At 38.0% G+C, this 21,257-nt stretch overlaps 1 protein-coding gene and 1 long non-coding RNA gene across 3 annotated transcripts in view; one reads left to right on the forward strand and one right to left on the reverse strand.

The window, feature by feature from the left end:
* NKAIN2 (sodium/potassium transporting ATPase interacting 2) overlaps positions 1-21,257 on the forward strand; it is an 865,819-nt gene that overhangs the window by 538,898 nt on the left and 305,664 nt on the right. The gene's annotated exons all lie outside the window — the stretch shown is intronic.
* Positions 3,353-10,567, reverse strand: LOC140697873 (uncharacterized). Of its 2 annotated transcripts, XR_012075252.1 has the most exons (3): positions 10,419-10,567; positions 5,069-5,130; positions 3,353-3,561 (listed from the first exon to the last, which is right to left on the reverse strand). It is a non-coding gene; the product is annotated as an uncharacterized lncRNA (long non-coding RNA). The 2 variants fall into 2 exon arrangements; XR_012075251.1 differs by lacking the exon at positions 5,069-5,130.

Below are 21,257 nucleotides of genomic sequence, written 5' to 3' on the forward strand. Positions count from 1 at the left end.
CGGAAGAGATAGAAAGAAAGAGATACATCGTTTCTAAGTTAGAACCAGTATGTTATAACGTGAGTCTCTGGCATTACTACATCAGTTTTAACACTGAATGACACCTCAGCCCTACCCATATGTGCATCTGTGAGTGCGCATGCATGTGCCCGTGTGCCTATGTGGGATGGTGTATTATATACAAAGAACAGAGAATTTGCGGAGCGTGCAAGGCTTTTACCATCCAGCCCTTACTCACTTGTTCTCCCAGAGCATGGCTCAAACTTACTCTCACCTGTACCCCTCAGAAGCCCTCCGGTTTCATCAGACCCAGTTACTTGTTTATTCCCTAAACGTGAACTTTTGGTATCCGTCTTGTTCTCATGCATGTGAACTCATGTTCTTTTTTTTTGAATTTCCATTTCCATTCTTTAATTATCAGTTCCAGTGCTGCTTCATCTGCAATATCTTCTCCAGTCTCTCTAGGCTGACATGGGAACTCCCTCCTCTGTGTTCCCACAGCATTTCATGCGTACTCTTCTGTTGCGCCCAGCCATTCACCAGAATCACTGGAGTTGGCTCTTTCAGCAGGAAGCTTTCAAAGACAGGAGTAACATTTTATCTTTCTTTTTACTGTTGGTGCTAAGCCAGGATTTGGCATTGTGGTTAGTGTTCTTTATCGGCTTGTGGAATGAATGAATGAATGACTAAGTAAATAGATGAACAGCCCTGGAACATGGGACCTCAAGGGGCAGAAAACAAGTGCAGTACTCTGGGGGACTTTAATGAGCTGATGCTGGCACTGGTGACACAGACATCAGTTTACCGTGCTGGTCTCTGGCAGCTACTCCTGTCCTTGCTGCCAGGGCTCCTTGTGTCCCTCAGCCAGTCCTGAATTATTGCAGAGTCTGGCTTTGCCATCATGTGAATATGTTTTTTTTCCAAAAAGTGCTTGATGTTGGAAAGAATCAGCAGCAGGAACTGAGCTAAAATAAGGTGATCTACATGGTTGAAGAGACATTGAAATCAGGTAGATAAAATCAGGAAATGAAAAAGTCCAAGGGGGAAAATGTAAACAGAAAAGAAAAGACTATGAAATGAAGACAAATATTTTAAAGTTTTGAAATACTTTAGATAAAATATATAATGTAAGTTACCAAGTTCAGTTTTTTTTAAGGTAAATAAACTTTTGGAATAATTCTTTGATGCAATTTACAATATAGAGGATTGATCCTCTCAGGTTAAAAAAAAAATCTTCATTTATGCTATAATATTCCAGAAAATGGCTCAAGTTATTTTTTTTAACAAAGTTTCTCTGGAAATGTATGAGCATCATAGAATCACTCTCACTTGGTAGGTGAGATCACCTGTTCTCAGTATCTACCACTGTATAGCAGACTATCCCTGAATTCTATAGTTTGTTGATTTACAACAGCAGTTGTTTTATCATTACCTCTTATGGAGATCGACCGGACTCAGGTTGGCTCTTCTCACTTGGGTCCTTCACGTGACTGCAGTCGGAGGGTGAGTCAGGTGGCAGTCGCCTAAGGCGCATTCCCATCTGGCACTTCAGCTGAGGGCGGGGACCACCTGGGCATCTCTTGCTCTCTCCTTGGAGTATCTCTGTGTGGTGTCTCCCGCATGGCAGCTCCAGGAGTAATTCTTACATAGTGGCTCGGAGCTCCAAAGTTGTGTATCCCCCAAAAAGTGGAGGTGCATTTCCCTTATGGCTTCAGAAGTCATGCAGTGTCACTTCCACCACATCTGTTTATCAACCTTCACAAAAACCGTCTCAAGTTCAAGGGGAAGTGACAGAATCCTTCTCTTGATGGGCAGACATTTAAAACCATCATATGCTGGTTTTAAGTACAAATCAAAACATGTGCACACACCCACACAGTTCATTCCAAACCTTCAATTACTTGGGTATCATGGATTTTCAATATGATTCAGACATACTTTCAGAACTGCTCATGTCTTGCTTATGTGCATAACCTCCTTAGGCATTTAAATGGAACTTTATCAAGAGAAAATGACAATAAATTAGAATGAGATAATAACTTCTTTATTGCCTATTTTTAGAGAGACTAATTCCTAGAGAGATTTTATAAAGTGCATACGATTGCAATGGGATTGAGACTCACTCTGACACTTTATCACAGGCAAAGGTTCCTTGGGAAACAGAAGCTGCCAACTGTTTTGCATCCAGGGGCTGGTTTGACGGGATGACTGATTCTTCCCGGTCCCTGTTCTCTATTTATTCACTGCAATATCTCTGGCCAGATTTCCACATGTAGATTTTATATTTCTGCCTTATTTTTGGCTCTCTTCAGAAAAATGACTAGAGTTGCTATCACTCCACTGCAAATCAAAATAAAACCATGAAAGCCAGAACAGTCACCAGGATTATTTTATTAAAAAAAAATAATTACTCACTATTCACTGAGACCACTGCAAATGACCCATGGCAGTGTTGTCAATCTTATTTTCCCCATTTTTGTCCCCTGAGGATTCCCTCTTCTATGAAGTTTAATACTGCAGGTGTCCTTACGTCTCTTTGTGTTATATGCATATTTGTGCTTCATATGTAAAGGTAATAATATCCCCTCCCCAAGAACTGACTTTTCCTCTTTAGGGGTGAGGTCACCTCTGGTGAAATGCATGCCCTATAGGTATATCTTTAATCTAATGGTGCAGTCATATGGAGTCAAGTTCCAGGTTAGATGATCAAGTAGAACATTCAGGTCAGAATGTTCATGACATACCATTAGCAATAAAGGAGAGTTTAATGCTAGAATCGTGAGTCCTGGAATGTGATTGTCACACCACACGTGCAGTGTTTTCTGTCTCATTACTAGGGTGTTCAGTTGTGTGATATTACAGATTTTCAGTGTATATCTTAAATACAAGTTTGTGTAACAATTGTGTTGAGCATTTTTAGAGGACTCTCTTCAAAATTATGCAGTTTGAATGAACCATTGACTAGAGAAAGGTTTAAGTTTAGATTAAAATGAAGGTAAAATAAACTCACTAGACTTCCAGTTCCTGTGGCCACCACTAGGAGAGTCACTGGTCTGCCTGGTGGAAAGACTGAATTATCGTCCCAGATTGGACTTAAACTCACTCCACTTCGAGGAGTCTCCTGACCCCTTCTTCCCTCACCCCAACAACTGACCACCCCTCCTGTGTCTCAAATGTACCAGATACCCTTTGCGTGCATCCTCCGTAGATTTACCTTCCCAACTCCCCACTCCAGACCAATGAACCTGGGAGCCCCTACATAGTCTGACATCTCCGTTGTTTTGCTATCCCTATTTGGCAGCAGAGTGACGCACTTGTAAAATAGTTTTGAAGTAAGGAAGGCACACTGGTTGGTTGTTCTAAATAAGTTTAACAGATTTTCTTCACAGTAAACCTGGTGAGGCCTCAGTATCAGCTCCCGGCGCTCTGACCCTTCTCACTCTGAAGACAACAGGGCTGGAAGCAGGTAGAAGCAGCATTAAACTGGATGGGGTATGTTAGAACAAAGGCATAATTATATTCCATAACTCCATTCTCCTCATCTTTGTCTTGCAGAAAACTCTGGAGGAAAAAAAAATAAAGCTGATGGGGGGTCTGTCAAAGGGGAGAGAATTTGTTTTTAGTTGAGTCGCGATTGTATTTTTATGGTGGCATTAACGACTTTGGAGGGACAGTCCTCTTCAGCTACAGGATAGAACTTGTCTCATTTTCTATCGCCAGCCTCTATGACTTCATATAGAATTCCAGAATTCTGATAAACTGTCATGTGGAAAAACGATAAAGTGATTTATGCTCAATTTTGCTGGAAGGAAAAAATGCAAGAGCTGTCAGTCTGGGTCTTGAGAACAAATGAGTTACAGTTCATGAGGCAGCTCAATAAGGCTATCATTTCCCATCAGCTCCCATCACTGACAGCCAAGATTTACTAGCTGGAGAATGGGAAGGGGGCTGAGATTTGGTGCCAGGTGAATCGGCACTATTATTCTATCAGCCAGGCTCATAGAGACATGACGCTACCATGAATATTTGATGGTAGTGTCTTCCCAGAAATGCTTGTGAAACACAGCATTACTTTTCTTCCATTTGCCAGGAGCCTCTCCACTCTATCCACGTGCTTTTTTTTGAAAAGTGACCACTTGTAAACCACAAAGGCATTTGGGATTGTTTGTTTTTGCTGCTCCAGCTGGTGGCGTGTTCCTCTTGGCAGCCTGTGCAGGCGGTACTCTAATTCATTGTCCGCCATCCTTATTGGATGAAGTGAAAACTCCCTCATCTACCGAGATGCTATCTACATCACATCTGTCATTATCCATCTGATACGGTGGCAGTGAGGGGACAGCCTTCAAGCCCCTGTGTGCTCAGAGAAAACAGACTTTGAGCTATGGCATTTGCTGTGTTCCCAAGGAAAACAAAAGGTGGAGAGGTGAAGATAGATTTAGATCAGGCCTAAAAATAGTTCCTGTTGATTTTCTTTGAAGTCAAAATATATAATTTTGTAAATTCTAAACTGTTATAGGCCTCTTGCCTGAGACATTTGTTTTCAGTGGGAGAAGAGCTTACCTTGGCATTTCGTATGGGTTGGGTTATTTTTAAAAGAAAGCACGTTAAACTTTGCTCTCTGGAGCTAGGAAAATGTATTTCTAAAGTCTCTAGGGGGAAGTTTAGTGTTTCTTTTGCTTTCAAAATCATCTCTAGTTGACTTCAAATAAGCCTTATCTATTTCGTTCTTTCCCCATTTGTAATCTTTGGTGTACTAGTTCAGAAATATAATGAGAGGTGCTTTGGGAACATATGGGAAATTTAAGGCATACAATAAGGGGGAAATTTTTGAGCTACTGGGTATTTTGTTTGCCTTTCTACTGGCACTACATAAGCAGAGTGCATCATTGAATCATAAACTTTTAACTTCTCTTGAGAAATTAAACATTCAGTCTAGTGAAATATTGAACAAAAACATGTTCCCCTATGTGAGTACGCTGCTGGCCGCTGACCACCCATTGTTTCTGCACTGTGACTTCTTTCATCTACGAGCAGTACACGTTTAAGCCTGCCAGAGCCGGGTGCTCACATGGGGCGATGTTGCGAGACACGCAGAGTCAAGGAGGCAAAGCGCGGACCGAAAAGTCGAAGCTAAGGAAATAAAAGTTTTGAGTTTTAACTCGTTTGTTTATTTGTCCAACAAACAGTTATTCAAGAAATATTGTATACAGCACTGTTCTCACTCATCTGAATAGAGTTTTCAGTTTCGTAGCTTATAAGTTAATCAGGAGGGACAGAAATAAAAACAAATTATCAAGAAACGTTTCAGAAAGTCACAGACACTGGGCCAGAACGAATGAGAGCGAGGTGAAGGAGTGACTGGCTGTTGACTTCCATCTGGGAGTCAAGGACGTTTCCCTGAGGCTGTGAAATCTGAATGACTAGAAGGAATATGGCATTCCCAGCTCTCCAGGAAAGGCATTCCCAGGGGAGGGATCACTAGCACAGTGCCCTAGGGTAGGAACTGATTAGCATGTTTGAGAAATCAAAAGCAAGCTTGAGGTCAGACCGTGGAGGTCTCAGTAAGCCATTAAGTTGGTCTAGAGCCGAAGCCCTCAAGTTCCCTTTCTGACCCCTGGGAGTCAGATATGTTTAATAAGCTTCTTTTAAAAAGGAAAAGGAATGTTTTGTTGATGAGTACTCTGAACAACCATTATAGCTAATGTGAGATGAGTGTTTATGACGTGTCAAATATGGTTCTAAGTGCTTTATTTATACAGTAAATCTTTACATCCTCACAACAGCCCTATGATGTCAGTATTTTTATTAACCGTCTTACGATACAGGAGGAAAGAGAATCAGTTTAAATGGACTTTCCAGCCTCACAGTCAGGAAATGGCTGAGCTGGAATTTGAACCCCCGTGTTTTGACTCCAAAGCCCGTGTCCTTACTGGAAGATTTGTCACAGACTGAGAGGAAGTTTTTCCTGGATTTTTTTTTTTTTTCTGAAATGCATGTGACTGTACAACTTTGCCACTGAGATCAAACAGTAATAAAGTGTTATGTTTTTCTCAAATGCATCTTTCATAGGCTTAATGAATCCTTTGTATTAAACAATTTCAAAACCTAACCTTTTTAAGAGACGACCAGAGAGATCCAGTGGGAAGTCTGGTCTTCAGAAATACAAATTATAAAATGAAAACACTGGGTTGTATCTGAGTAATTTCTTTATAGTTCTTTAATTCAAAATTCCCAGTGTAAAGTTCTCAGTGGAAGAATTACTGGATTTTATCACTTATTTAAACTTAAGCCAACCACAATACTGATTCAAATGATAGGCATTAAACTGGCAAATTTTTATTTTTGTTTTTAATCCACGAAATTTTATCTTTCTGCTTTATCAACAATTAAAATATTTTATGCCTTAAGTGCTTCCGTTTGGTACATTGATGTAAATGATGTTCTGAGTGTTGTTAGATTTATAGTCTACATACTTTTATTTGATGACAAAGTTTCGTTTGTTAAAACTATTCCCAAAAAAAGATCCTCAAATGTTCCTTTGCATAAGATCATTTTAGATGCTCCTCTTAGCCCCTTCTTAGAAGAAGTTTAAGTCAGAAATGAGGATTTTCCAATTAGAGTCAGTCTTCCAAATTCATAAATGTTCGTTTTTCTACCATTAAAATATCTTAAAACACAGTATGGTTTTTTACTTATCAAATTCAGTACTGATCTAATTCATAATAATCAGTAATAGGTGGCAATAAAAAGAATTTCAAGTTTGTGTCCATTCATACAAACAGATAACTGCTTTTCAGAAACGGAAACAGTTGAATAAAACTTCCATTCCCAGTATTGGAATTCAGATAGAATGAGATTTCTTCTGGTGCCTCTTCCCTACAGCTGACTCCACTCTGCCCTCAAGGTGTGTCCAGAATCCCCACCACTCCCCCCACCCCTGCTGCTGCCACCCTGGTCCCGGCTACTGTTATCTCTTTCCTGTCCTCTTACTGGTCCCTTGCTTCTACTCACAATGCAACAGCCAGAGCTGTTACGTTAAGTCTAGACCAGATCATGCCACTCCTCTGCTGAACACCCTCAAATGGCTCCAAACTGGCTCAAGGAAAAGTCTGCAGTCCTTCCTTGATCTGCTGCATCTCCCCATCCCATGTAGCACCTTACTTTCTCCCCTTCTCACTCCACTTTATCACCTGGTCTCCAGCCCTCCAAGCACACCCTGGACTCACAGACTAAGGACTTTTCCACTTACTGTTCCCTCATCTTGGGGATGTCTTTCCTCTAGGAAATAAGCCTGACTGACTCTCTAAATCAAATAGATGCTAAATCCTGGGGTTAGGAGAGGCTTGGTCCTAGGCTGCCTCCTTTTTTTCTCTGTTTTTTGTTTTCCTTCATGCTATCCTGTGTGATCTCATCCACATCTGGAGCTTCAGCTGCCTCTTACTGATCTGCTCAGATGATTTCCAAAACTGTATCTCTAGCACGTACTTCTTTGCTGAACCTTAGAGTGACATATAAAACATTTTACTTGCCATTTCTTCTCAAATAGCTAATGACATCTCCAAAGTTACAGTGTTAAACAGCTCCCGATTTTCAAATATATGCTTCCCCTCTGAAGAAACCTGACGTGGTTTGCATCCAATGTTCCTTATCTTGTGAATGGAGCCACCAGTCACCTGGTTGCTAATCTAAGAACAGGATTCACTGCCTACTCCTCATGTTTATTCTAAATCTTGCTACAGTTTTCACTTGCTAAGTATCTCTCAGTTTTATCTGTCTGCTTGTCTTTAATCACTACCTTCTCTCTCTTTTTTTGGCATGGACTGCATAAGGCCTGCGCATGAGTTTATCAGTCCTTACTTCGTCCTATGATAGTTGAAATGTTTTTGCCTTATCTTATTATCTTATTATTAGAATCAGTATGAAGCCCTTTAAAAATTCTCCAAACTCCAGCAAGTCTGGATTCTAAACTCTTCTTCCCTTGCTTTATTTTTTCTTTAGTCAAATCTACTATGTTTTGGATATAAGACACATTGTTAATTAATGGGTTGTGGAGGGAAGGAAAAACTTTCTTTTACTCTCTTAAATTCTTTGGCCTGGCCTGAGAATTAAACTGACATAACGCAGATTAACAGGAGAGACACATACAGATTGTATTAAATATTTTTACATGCTTATGAGATTCTTCATAAGGACAATGAAGACTAAAGAAGCAGTTAAGACCAAGAGGTTTTATACCTTTAGACAAAGAAGTGATAAATTTGTAGAGAAATAACCAAAGTGGTTTGGGCTAGGGGCAATAAATTGTGGGACAGTGGAAAATACACGAGGAGAACTAATGGAAGATAAGGATTATTTTAAAGGGTTTGTTTGTGCAGATCCATTTTGGCATGGACTATCAGTCTCTGTGATAAGAATGTTCTTCTCTTCCTGGTACAAGAAGGGCACTTTTCTCACAGGAAATTTTACGACCTGCTTTTAGGTAGAAGTGGGGAGGTCAGAAAGTCCTTCATGCGTATGCTTGTTCTCAAGTGCCTTCGGCTGAAAACAATCAGTATGCCAAAGCAGCATATTTTAGGTGATATGTTCTCATCCTCAGCTTGCCCGATGAGATGTCTGAACTCGTGACTACCATATTATTCTCAAGCCATACCTGCTGCACATTTCAGTTTGCTATCAAAACTGGGCAGTTGAATACCATGAAATGCTCATCTGGATCACTTGACTTCCCAGTATATTGTCCTAGATCCATTGTGTATCATCAGTTGACCTTTTCCTGATGATCAGTGTCATTTAGCCTTTCTAGGACGTGGATTTCTCTCTTTGCTTGCTAGTTTTTTGTTTTGTTTGTTTGTTTGTTTGTTTTTTAGAACAAGGAGTCCTAAGTAACTGGGCAAAACCTAAAGCTTGAGACCTAATGGGAATTTTATTGTGTCCTGTGGTGTAAGTGTACCCTCTCTGAGAATCGAGACCTGGAAATCCATGCAGTCTAGAGTTGTGAGGGTGAGAAACACAAATCCCCACCCCCCAGTTGTTCACTGGGAATGATGGTACGTGGGTCCATTCCTGCTTCAGCTCTCTAGTTTCCAGACACATGAATTCCAGTTAAAGGGGACACACAGTACCATATACTTATACATATACCATAAATTGATCCAGGGTATACATTGTCATTCTTTCAGGATGTCATCTCCAAGATCATGTTTAACAAGTCATTGCTTCCCTCTGTAAACCTGGCAGCTTCTGAATGGCTAGTATAGGATACAGCCAGTGTATCTTATGGTTTATACCTACTACTGTCACTCCTTTCTTATACAGTGGATCAGTTCATCCAGTGTGATTTTATGCAGGACCCTGTGTCAAGAATCAAACCCTAGAAATATTCAGATAGTGGTGCTAAGTTCCTGCAGATGGGAAAGAATAATCTATTTTCAGAATATGCCTTAATTCCAATCAAGGTGAATGTGAGAATTTAAAACATGTCCACAAATTCTTTGATATTCCTCCATCTAAAAGTAGAATCTAATATACCTTCTCTTGAATATGATATGGCTTTAGTCACCTGCTCCTAATGAATAGAATGTGGCAAAGTGAGGTTGAGTGACTTCCAGAGCTAGGTTAGAAAAGATGATTTTTTTTGCTTTTGGGACATTTGTCTTTGGAACCCATCACTATGCTCTGAGGAGGCCAAGCAGCTTCATGGAAAGATCCCATGAAGAAGTTTCAGCTACAGCGTTAGCTGAAGCTTCAACTAACAGTCAACATCAACCACCACGAGTGAGTGAGTGAGCTTTCAGGTGACTGCATCCCCCAGCCTCTGAGTTGCCCTAGCTGATGTGCAGTGGAACAGAGAATAGCTGCTGATATATGAGAAAAATCAATGTTGTTATTGTTTAAGCTACTAGTTTTGGGATGATTTTCTGTGAGACAGTGGATAACCAAAATATTGAATTACTGCCCATTCTAGGTGGAAAGGGTCCAATGTCGCCACCCTTCTACCATATTCACAGGATGTCTTTTCAAGGGATGGTGCTATATTAGGGGCTGAGTATTTTCTATTTCTAGTAGATTGAATATTTGACAGTGGCAGTAGCTAAATAAGTCTTTGTGAATAAAAGCCTGTGCTCCTGGACCCACAAGTAGCTTCTGCCTCGGCCGTCAAGACCCTGCTCCGAGTCTTAGCGCATAAAGCTGGCACTTGGGGTGTTTGTACTGAGACGTTCTGTCTGCTTGGCAGATGCTTTCAGGTGATATTAATATTAGCACAACGATCTTTATACATTGTGCCTATTCTCGTTCACCCATCCACATCCCTCTGTCCTTGACCTCCTTATCCCTCACCGTCCAACTTTTCTCTTCCAGACCCCTAATGAACCAGGCAAACCATTTGCCACTGCGCATGAATCAGTATGTGCTCTCACCTCGAGCCACTTTCATTTCCAGAGCGAACAACCACGTACTGCAAACGTGTTAATGACTGGAGAATTTCCTCTTACTGCTGTGTTTTCCAGGCACAGGCTCAGTGTAGTTAGTGCTTGTTTTTATTTTGTACTCACAAATGAATGAGCCAATCCATCCCATTTAGCCATATCAACTGAGAGGTACTGGTGCAAAACCTGTGGATGGCAATGGGGTGTGGGATGCCTGCTCATGCATCTGGTAACCTCTAGTCTTATTCATGCCCCTGAAGTACTGCTTTCACCTTACAGTGGATTGTCACTGGGCCCCTACCTAATTTGTGACTTAGCAGTTCTGATGGAACCCGGATCATGATAGGTACTTATGACAGCATAGTCACTTTATGTTCCCTGTTTAGGCACTTCATCTCTACCAGGTCCCAGGAGCATCTCAGAGGCATAGTCTTATATTTTTGGCATGGTCTTGTAAATGGTATAGTTTTGCTCCAGGACCCTATAGATGTATGTTATGATTCTTTTTTTTTTTTGAGTTTGCCAGATATCTCTGATATTATAAAGTCTTCTGGATCCTATGGTCCTAGGGACAAGACCATCTATATTACTGCCTGGATCTGCTTTAGGTCCCACTCAAAGCTGGAAGACTTTTATGTCATATGGTAAGTGGGTTTGAGTTGTATTTCCAAGTGTGAGATATGTGACGTTTAGAGGATGATAAGGGCCACAGGGTGTCTTTCTCTATTCTTGGTAGTGATAGTTGCAAGATGTAATAATTTGCTCCTTACTTTCAGGGAATGTCCCATTTAGCCATAGACCATTGGAGTTCTAAAACTTCATTTATGTGTTGGGCCGCTCAATCTTTCTAGGGCTTATTTCTTATCATACCACATGTAACTTCCCAAGCATCCATTGTATTTGCTATTTTTCCTCATCTGTTTTGGTTAGCATGATATTATTGATATGGTTCCATCAATGTAGTGGATCAATGTGATATTCTTTTGGAATCTCCAACAAACCAGTTCCCTTCAGACTATATTTTGACAAAAGGAGGAAGAATTCACATAGCTCTGGAGCAAGAGAATAGATATATAATATGCTGTTTCTGATTCTCATTTCTGACTGGGGTAGAGAAGAATATATATGACCTTCCAGAGGCAGTGTTAACTGCTCTAGCAAAGATACCATGTTTGAGATGGTGGCTGCAACTGGGGCTACCACTTGGCCCATATGGCTTTCCTAGAATCCAAACTCATGAATCATATGGAGGTGTGATACAGCCATCAGAAGGGTGGCTCTAATCTTTGCTATTTCCTACAGGAGGTGCTACTGTTTTTCATTTATGCTCTGATAGAGGTGTCCACTTGGACTTCCTCACTACAGTAGTTCTCGCCCCACATCGTTGGAATTTCCCAACGATGAAGACTGTCCATCCCAGCTGTACATTCAGGGACCGGGTAAACGACCCTCACAAGGTCTTTGCAGATGCTGTTTGTTCTCTAGGGATGCTGTCCATTGCCCTTTTTGCTTCTTTAATTCTTATTTATACTTTAAACCTCAGGTGAGAGAAATCTTCCTGAATAGGCAAATTCTCACATCATGTTCTCTTATATGGCCTGTAACTCTCCTTTTCAGTATATAGCAGAGTTTTGATTTTATCATTATTCACATAATTATTTGAGTAATATTTATTTTGCTGACTAAATTGTAATTTCACTGAAACGCAGGGAGAATGTTTGTATTTACAGCATCTACTGTAGTACCTGGCATGCAATCGGTACTTAATGTCAGCATTTATATAGTTTATATAAAAGAAAAACATGAAAATATTAATGTATCAGGAGGTGCACTAGAATTTTGATTAGAAACTTCAAATTCTGTCTCACAAAAATTGATTTATAAGACCTCAAAATGAAAAAAGAAATTAATTAGTGCCTGGTACATAGTATCGATTGCACAAATATTTTTGACAATGAATGGTGTCCAGATTTGAAATATTCCACATATTTTTGCTAAACTCATGTTTAACTAGCTTGAATAGCTCAAAGTCACTTTAAATGCTTAACTGGATGATTGTGCTGTAATGGCTGATGCTTTCAAACTGTCTTTAACCATAGGACACACATATAAGATTATTTGAAGGAAATCAGAGCAAGCATGTCCTATGTGTTTTAAATCGTTTATTTGGTCAGTGTATTCACTTATGTTCAATAATAACTATTCTAATCTAAACTATAAAACTTTCTTATATTAAACATTATATCATTGAATTTCTTATATTAAACATTATATTATTGAATTAGGTCTTCATTCTATATGTGGTATATTATATAACATTCTAGGACATATTAAATGTAAGAACATGAATTTCTAGCTCCTAAGATTTTTGCATCCCAGTGAAATTCCAAACCCAAATTAGACAAAAAGGAATAATTTCTCATCATAAGAAGTGTCTAATTCAAAGAGCTTTTTGGATATTGAAGAAATTGAATAAATTTCATATTTGGAATAAATTCTATAAATATTTTTAGAGAACAGCTTAAGGATGTATGTACAAAATTTATAGCAAAAATTATACATACATAAAGAAACTGAAATCTGTAACTTTCTGTAAAAGGAATTGTTAAAAACAAATACTACACACATGCAATAGAGTATATACCACATTTTATATTTTGCAGATGATGAGGTCATTATAAAGAGTAGGGTAGATAAATGAGTTACAATATGAAAATTCTGCAACATATTTTTTTAAGTGAAAAAGCAAGGTGCAGAGCAACACTATGTAGATTTGTCCTTCCTGTGAGAACAAAATTTTCTGGAAAGGTATATAAAATTTGCTAATACTTCCTGGGGAAAAGATTTGGAGTTGGAGAAGGGAGGATACCATTCACTTTTTAAGAATATTTTTGCCTCTCTTTACTGTTTGAGCTTTTATGTTGTACATATACTACCTTTACTGTAAAAATTACTTTAATGTTTAAACACTTTATCTTTTCATTACCTCAGAAAACAAAAAAATTAACAAAGATTCCAATTTGTGTTAAGGAATGAAGTCCTAAAGTGTTATCTAAAAATACTTTATATTTTATTTATCAGATCATTCAATATTTGATTTTCTCTGAAAGAGCAACTTTCTAAAAGAATTAATAAGACTCTACCATTGTTTCAGTGTTATACATACAACCAAAATTTTCCTCAATTCTCATACCGCTGTTGGGTCAGGTTTCAGAATCTCATGCAACAACATTTTGTTTGTGTTTAACACCTCTAATTTTTTCCCATAGCAACAATGACATAATAAATGCCAAAGGAAGCATTGACTGAAAACGAAGGATTATTGCCAAGTGATGGGACATTAAAAAGAAAAACAAAACCAGAAACAAAAAACCAGGAGCTACTACCCATGTTTGGCATTCCATCAAAGGGTGCTATGTGGCCTCCTTGCTGTCTTTACAAAATAAAATATATATACATATATTGTGTGTGTATATATATATATATATATATATATATATATATATATATAAAAGATTGCCAGTGGGCCACTCATTTGGCTAATTCTTGCTGTTCATATTAGAACATTTTTTGCTTTGTAAGAATTCATCAATATCAAAACAAAGAAGTGTCATTTTCATTTAATTTTATATGCATTCAGAATAAGGTGGGGCAAGAATCTTTGTACAATAAACTGCTTATTTTAATGTGAAATAACTGCACAGCTTTGGTCTTTTGGGGTGTCTTGCTCTATCTGGAGGGCTGCTTACTGAGAAGCGGCAGGACTCACATCTTGCTTATTATTTTATTCCCATTGTCTTGAAAGTTGTTATTTTGTTGCTTAACATTTGCTTCCATAAGAAGGTTGCATTTGTGGGGAGTATTCGGTAATTACCAACATTTCTAGTGGTTCATGATAATTGAGAAATTTAGATCCCCTTTGACAAGGGCAAAGCTCAAGCCTCCCTCTCCAAAACTGTGTATATTCAAAATATACATGTTTTGTAAAATTTCATAAAATGTCAAGTGCTGTGTGAAATTGGACTGGAAAGGCAGTGGGGTCTCTGTGACATCTCGTTGCCTCATTTACTATGTATGGGATGACACCTAGACTCCTTTTCATGGCGTGTACGACCTTTGGTGACCTAGCTTCTACCAGTTGTCTAATGGTTTCAGCTAAGGACGTTTCTGTCCACCAGGGGACCTATGGAAAGGTCTGGAGACATTTTATTTTCTTAACTATGGTGGTGATGGGGGTGGGAGGGAAGATGTTCAACCAGCAGTTAGTGGGTAGACCCAAGAATGTCTGCTAAACTCCACTAAAAATACACAGGTCAGTCTCAAAAACAAAATTATCAGGTCTAAAAAGTCAGTAGTACCAAGGCTGAGATACACTTACTGGACTGCTCTAACTCCTGCTATTTTCCATATCTTGCTCAGCCCCTAAATCACACAGACCATTTGCCATTCTCATGAAAATGCCCTCTTTCTACAATGCCCTTCCCCCTTGACCACATAGTCACTTACGTTTAAAGTATTTCCTTTCGCATGAGCCCTCGTCAATGTTTGCATAGAACTCTTGTGTGAGTGCCTCAATGTAATGCTGTATTGTAGTATTTACTAGCATATATATCTTGCCTACCAGGCCTTGAGCTCTTTCAGGGATACTGAAACCCTAGTGCCTGGCAGATGGTAGCCACTCAGTAACTATTTGTTGACCCGTAACAGAATAAAGACAAAATTTTAGAGGTTAAAATATATTCGAATTTTGATTAATGTTTTCGTGAAAGAAGGGTAATGTTTTCGACAGTTATTCTTGTAATGGATCTAGGAGGTGACTATTATGAAATCGGTAGCAGTGAGGGAGATGACCTATTATAGGAAATAAAATTCCAATCATGACAAAGAAGTGCTCTGTTTGCAAGTTAAATCAGAGCCTCTGCAGTTGCAGGTGTTTTCATTATGCAGAAGATGTAAAATACAGTGATTGGATGGCACTGTGGTAGCCCAGAGATGACACAAGAGTAGGTCGTAGAATCTTAATTGCCTTCAACTCTTTTAAGCATCCTCCTATCCTGAGGTCATTCCACCCTGACTTCTGCTTAATAGCTTCCCATTTCTGCCAGGCACAGTAACTCTGGGAGCTTCTCTAGGACTGTAAGTTTTTACATTCCAATGAGTTTGTGGACGTGTAACTGAAACTCATTCTTTTCGTTTCTCACCCCCATGGCACACATTAACATTGTGACCCTCTGTTTCCACATTGCTCTGTAAGGGGCCATCACCCCTTCAAGCCATTAGGGTGCCCTTTGCACTAGAGTAAATTCACTCATATGATGTGTGAAGTGATGCAGTGCATCAGGCTCTCCAGTTTCTCTAGGGCTGGCATCTATTTTCCATTTCCATTGCAATGCTGTGTACGCCCCACTTGTCAAACACCCGGTCTGAGTTCAGGCTCTGCTGTTTGTCCACTGAGTGACTCTTTGCATGTCACTTGCTACCTTGTGCTTCAGTTTATCTGTAAAATGAGGCATTGGATTAAATGTTCTCTAAGGTTACTCATAGGTCCAACTTCCTTTAATTCTGTGATAAGTATTGATACAGGAAATCTCTGCTCAAATTTTGCATGTGCACATGAGCGCTTGGCCATGGCTTGATGCTAAGCCTAGTTGATCTTCAAACAATTCATCATCGGACCTTTCTGAGAACTAGGTTAATTTACTGCCCACCCAAATGAATTTGCACTCAAATAGGGATTCATACTAAGAAAGACTTGCCAGTCTGCTATAATAACCAATCAAAAAATGCCTTCTTCTATTTGGGGGGAATTTACTCCTTCTTACCCTGTATCTAGTCCCTACAACCCACATTCAGGGGGAGTGAGTAACCAACAGAGGGACACTGCCCTCTCTTGCCTGGCAAGTGAATAAATTCAACATCTAGATAAGCTTATTTTGGGGTTTGGTTGTACTTCCACAGCATAGAATCAGGAAATATTGAGCTGAATATATAGGAAGCTACAGATTTCCTTTACTGGGATGTTTTTAATGCATCATTAACCGTTCAGTCTCTACTGTCTGTCCTGAGTTAAAGAAACAGTGAATCCTGAGAGCAGAATTGGGCCCTGAGGCATAGATCCAAATCTGATGTTAACTTTTTTAAAAAGGCAAATGCCTGCTAATTGTCTCTGTGTAGAGTGAATAGAATTCATGATCAGAATTTAAAACGTCAATCCCTGTCCCCACCTGCTCTATTGACTTGTACAAAAAGACATCTGGCCTCTTTAAATTTAAAGATTGATTGCTTATGCCTTAACTCATGCCTGATCAAGCTTTTTATATCTATATGGGGGAAAATACATATGTAACCACTTTTGAAGGAGAAGGAAATATTAATTAAATAAATCTTAAATAAATGGAAATAGATACATAAGGCTACCTTACTGAATACATTCCATAATACTCAGAGGCATCCACATAAATATATAGGGGACTCTCTTAAGGAATATTTTTACATTTAGGTTAAGCCTTTTAAAAAACTCACAAGAATTCAGATAAGAAACCTAGTTTTAATATAAGAAATATTCAATGTTTTAGTGTTTTTTAGTGGTAATTCATAGTTTTATAAAGTAGCTGTCTACCTACGGTGTGCTTCCAAAATGGTTTCCATAAAATATAATTTAATCTGGCTTCAATGATTTTCTGTTTCTATAATGGCTATATTTTGGAAAAGAATGATTTGCAAAACAAAGCCATATCTAAGCAGGAATCAGTAGCCTTAGGGCTGAACAACATGCTCCAGCCAGAGCCCAGGATATCTTTCAGATGTAACCAGCCAATATTGTAAGTAGAAAGCAGTAGAGAAGCATGCATCATTTTTGCACGTGACCAACAATATAGATAAATGACAAATCTAGAGATCGAAAAGTCAACGAGTCATTTTTCAAGCGAGGAAAAGATGGACATAAATTAGTGCGGAGGAAGATTAAGTATTGTGGCGCTAGAAAGGACAGTTTTATGCTTAGACCTTGTGAGTAATACATCCCTCGACTTCAAGAAACTTCTACACGTACACTTACACATCGAATTTCAAACTTGTGAATTATTATGAAGCTTTAAAGAGGATATCCAATGTAATGTAAAATAACTGTTAAAATAGTCCTGGTAGTCTAGGATACTTAGATGACCAAATACGTGGCACTGTAGATCATACCAAGAAATGATATTTGGATTTGGGTTATAAATTAGCTGCAAGTGCCAGATTGACTGTATGGTGTTGATTTTTGGTTAGATTGTTTTATTTGCTTTATTTTTCAATCCACTATAGCCAAAGATTGAAGTAATTTAAACTGAATAAATTTGACTTTAAAGAGGTACAATCGGTAAATTACAATCTCCAGTATGAATCTTTAGCTTGCGATGCTAATTTTGGATTTTCTTATTGTAATTGAAGGGAAGAATTGCTTTCACATGGGAAGAAACAGATGTTTTCAATATCAACCCTTCACTCAGTTGTACTTGTTTTCTCCCTTTCATGTTTATCCTCATTACCACTTTTCTCAAAATACAACATTTAGATTTTATGATCCACTAAACCAACCAGTTAGAAGACTACCAAATATTAACAGAATAAATTTTTGACCTATTTTTATTTTCAATTTTCTATGTCATCTTATATCACAGCGAAAACTTTAGAATGTGCCTGTACATAGATATAATTTTATATGTTTTCTAAGTGTTAAAAGTAAGCTATTTGCAATTCTTAAAACCTCGCTTATTTTAGTATGAAAACTTCCTTCTTGTGTGTGTGCATGTCTGATAAATTTTTGATATCCAAGTTTTGTATGATTAAAGATATTAATCTAAACATTAATAATCCACATCAACACTGCCATATAATAAGACATTCTTATTAATAATGTAAGCCTACCGTTATAATTGTCACTCTCAATTCTGTAAGGATGATGACTTTTTTTCCCATAACGAAAATAAGTTCTTCACAATGGAGAGCAAAAGAAGAGACAGTTTCACTTAATAGATTCTGCATATCTTCATAGAAATATTAGTTGATTCTGAGACTGGTTAAACATTTAAATACACAGTGGAAATACCAAGCTATCAATTTCTTCCTCACATTTGAACCTGAGGTTGTTAAGACATTTGAGCATTTTTTTCACAAAGCATAATTTTAAGTTAATTTTGACCAAAATAACTTAACATTTCTACTCAAGGAATGATTTTTTTGTTTGTTTGAATTCCATCAAATACTTACCTCCATGTAATTTAAATATTTAAATATGTATGATTCAAATTACTTAAGGTTTGTAAATTTGCTACCTAGGAAGATAATATAAAAAGTCAGTAATGATTCGTAAAAACTATTTAACCTAGCTATGCAGGAACACCAAAAAAAAGGCTAAGACATACAGCAATAAAACCAGAAATAGAAAAAAAAATCTGTTGAAATAATACAACATTTTAGCCCAGGCACACTTTCTATAAAGTAATTTTATTGTGATTATTCTAGGTCCTTCCACATGAAATAACTTATCTATATTCATTGAAAGAAAAGTCAACTGCATTATCTGTAGGGCCCTAGTGGATTCATATTTATTTTTCCATTTTATTTTAGGTCCATTGATTTTTGCTCCTTGCAAGTGTTTTATTTATTTTTTTAATAACATGCCACAGTAGATGTTTAAGATGCAACATTGTGATGTAATAAATTTGCTATTTGCCTTTGAAACTCATGAAGACAAATAATTGTATTTCCAAAAAAACTGTTCATTTAATTTAGCTGTATAAAATGGATTATTGATCACTGAAGGTTGTAAGCCTCTAATTTTGAGGTGATCAGACCCTATCTAGAGTGATGTTTGCATTTCTTGGTTTCCCATTTTCAGATATTCATAAGCAAGTGATGCTCAGAGAAAAATGGGAGAGAGAGCAATTGTGGTTTAGAAAACATAGCTCATATAGGACAGTTGAAGCAAGTGAATATGTGCAACTTGGAGGCAGATCAGTAAGAGGAGCCTTACGCTGGTTTCTTCAAATATGTGAAAGGCTGCCATGAAAAAGAGTGACTAGATTGGTTTCTTTATAGATGACCAAACCTATGACTGCTAAACAGACAGTGGAAGTCCTAAATGGACCCTAAGTTCATCAGTCTAATGGTGGACATCCTAACAGTGGTGTCCAACAAGAAGAGTGTTTCAGGGGAAGGGATGGATTTATTTTTGTTTGTTTAAATCTTTTCCCCAGCTTTATTGAGATAAAATTGACAAACAACCATTATTTATATTTATGATATGCAATATGATGTCTTGATATACATACACATTGTGAAATTCTACCATCGAGTTAATTAGCATATCCATCACCTGACAGTTACCATTTGTGTGTGTGTAGTGAGAACATTTATAATCTGTTCTTTTAGGAAGATTCAAGTATAAAATACAGTATTTCTTGTACTGATTTTCCATCTGTCATGGAGGTGGTAGAAGAGATGTACTGGATGAACCCTTAAGATCTCTTCCAACTCTTAATTTTATGCATCTGAATTGTATTGAGATAAAAGGATCAGCGGGTGCTGAATTTCTCCTTTGCAAACCTCAATCTGTTGACCAGAGCTTCCCTCTACAAAGAGAAGTGAGCCCACCCCATAGTGTGTGCCAGACAACCCGTTGGGATGGAGCATGAAAGCATTAAAACTCCAATTAGGATTTATTTTATCTACTTTTCTACTTCTATATGCTTTAATGATCAGTAGACCATTAGTACAGGTACACATGATTAAGATTTGTAAATGTTTAAAATGTATAAATGCCCAAAGTGTTTTCATTGATAGGGATGTGATATAAAATAAAGAAATAATTTGGGGACCACACAAATGAAGATACGAAGTAGAGGGAAGTTAGTTTGGAATAATTGCACTGGAATTTCATGTATCTAATGACAGAAATAGAGTACGACTCACAGACAACTTAACCTTCAGATTTTTAAAGTTTTCAAGTTCATGCCACTAAGACTATGCTAGGATGAAAAACTGAGAGTACAGTGGAAGGACAGGTCTTGTTAGCCGTATTAATGTTAATAGGTTCATACACTGTCACAAAATTAATTGTGTATGTAAATTGGGATGCAGTAATAATGGCATCGTAGATGAAGCAGTACCCTCTCACATCTGGGGTCATTCTACATCTAACCCAAGGTTTTAACCACAATTAGTTTAGTGGTTTGGGGTTATTACCTGCTAGGCAGTAGTTCTCCATCAAAATGAATATAAAGCACATAATTTATCACAATTAGGCTCAATTGGCTATCTTAGTCTTTGTTGAGTAGATGCCAAGAACAGAGACAGCTTAGACAACAATTCTCATCTCAGAACCCAAAAAGGACAGTTTTAGGTCATTTCCTGCCAAGTTCAGTGATGGATGTGGTCGAATTTCACTCTCAAGTACTCAGAGGGCATTCACATCTTACAATACCATATTTAATTTTGTCTTCCTGAGAGTTATTTACTTTATTTTTTCTTGCTCCAACTTCTTTTCTCCCTCATCTCTTCACTTGCATTCTCTCTCTCTCTCTTCCTCTTTCCTTCCTTAACCCCTCTCTTCTTCCCCCACCTCTGTCTCTCTCTCTCTTTCTTTCTCACACACACACGCACGTGCACACGTGCACACACATACACAGTTTCCGAAGTCAATCAGGAGACTCCAATCAAGCAATGAATATACAAGAAAGAATATGACTGTAACTATGTGATATGTAATTTACATAAATAAATGTCACTCTTGCTTTTATATTGAATATGGAAAGATTTCCTACATGATGAGGACAAAAAAGTGAACAT

The sequence above is a fragment of the Vicugna pacos genome, chromosome 8 (assembly GCF_048564905.1).
Source record: "Vicugna pacos chromosome 8, VicPac4, whole genome shotgun sequence".
NCBI classification, from domain to species: domain Eukaryota; kingdom Metazoa; phylum Chordata; class Mammalia; order Artiodactyla; family Camelidae; genus Vicugna; species Vicugna pacos.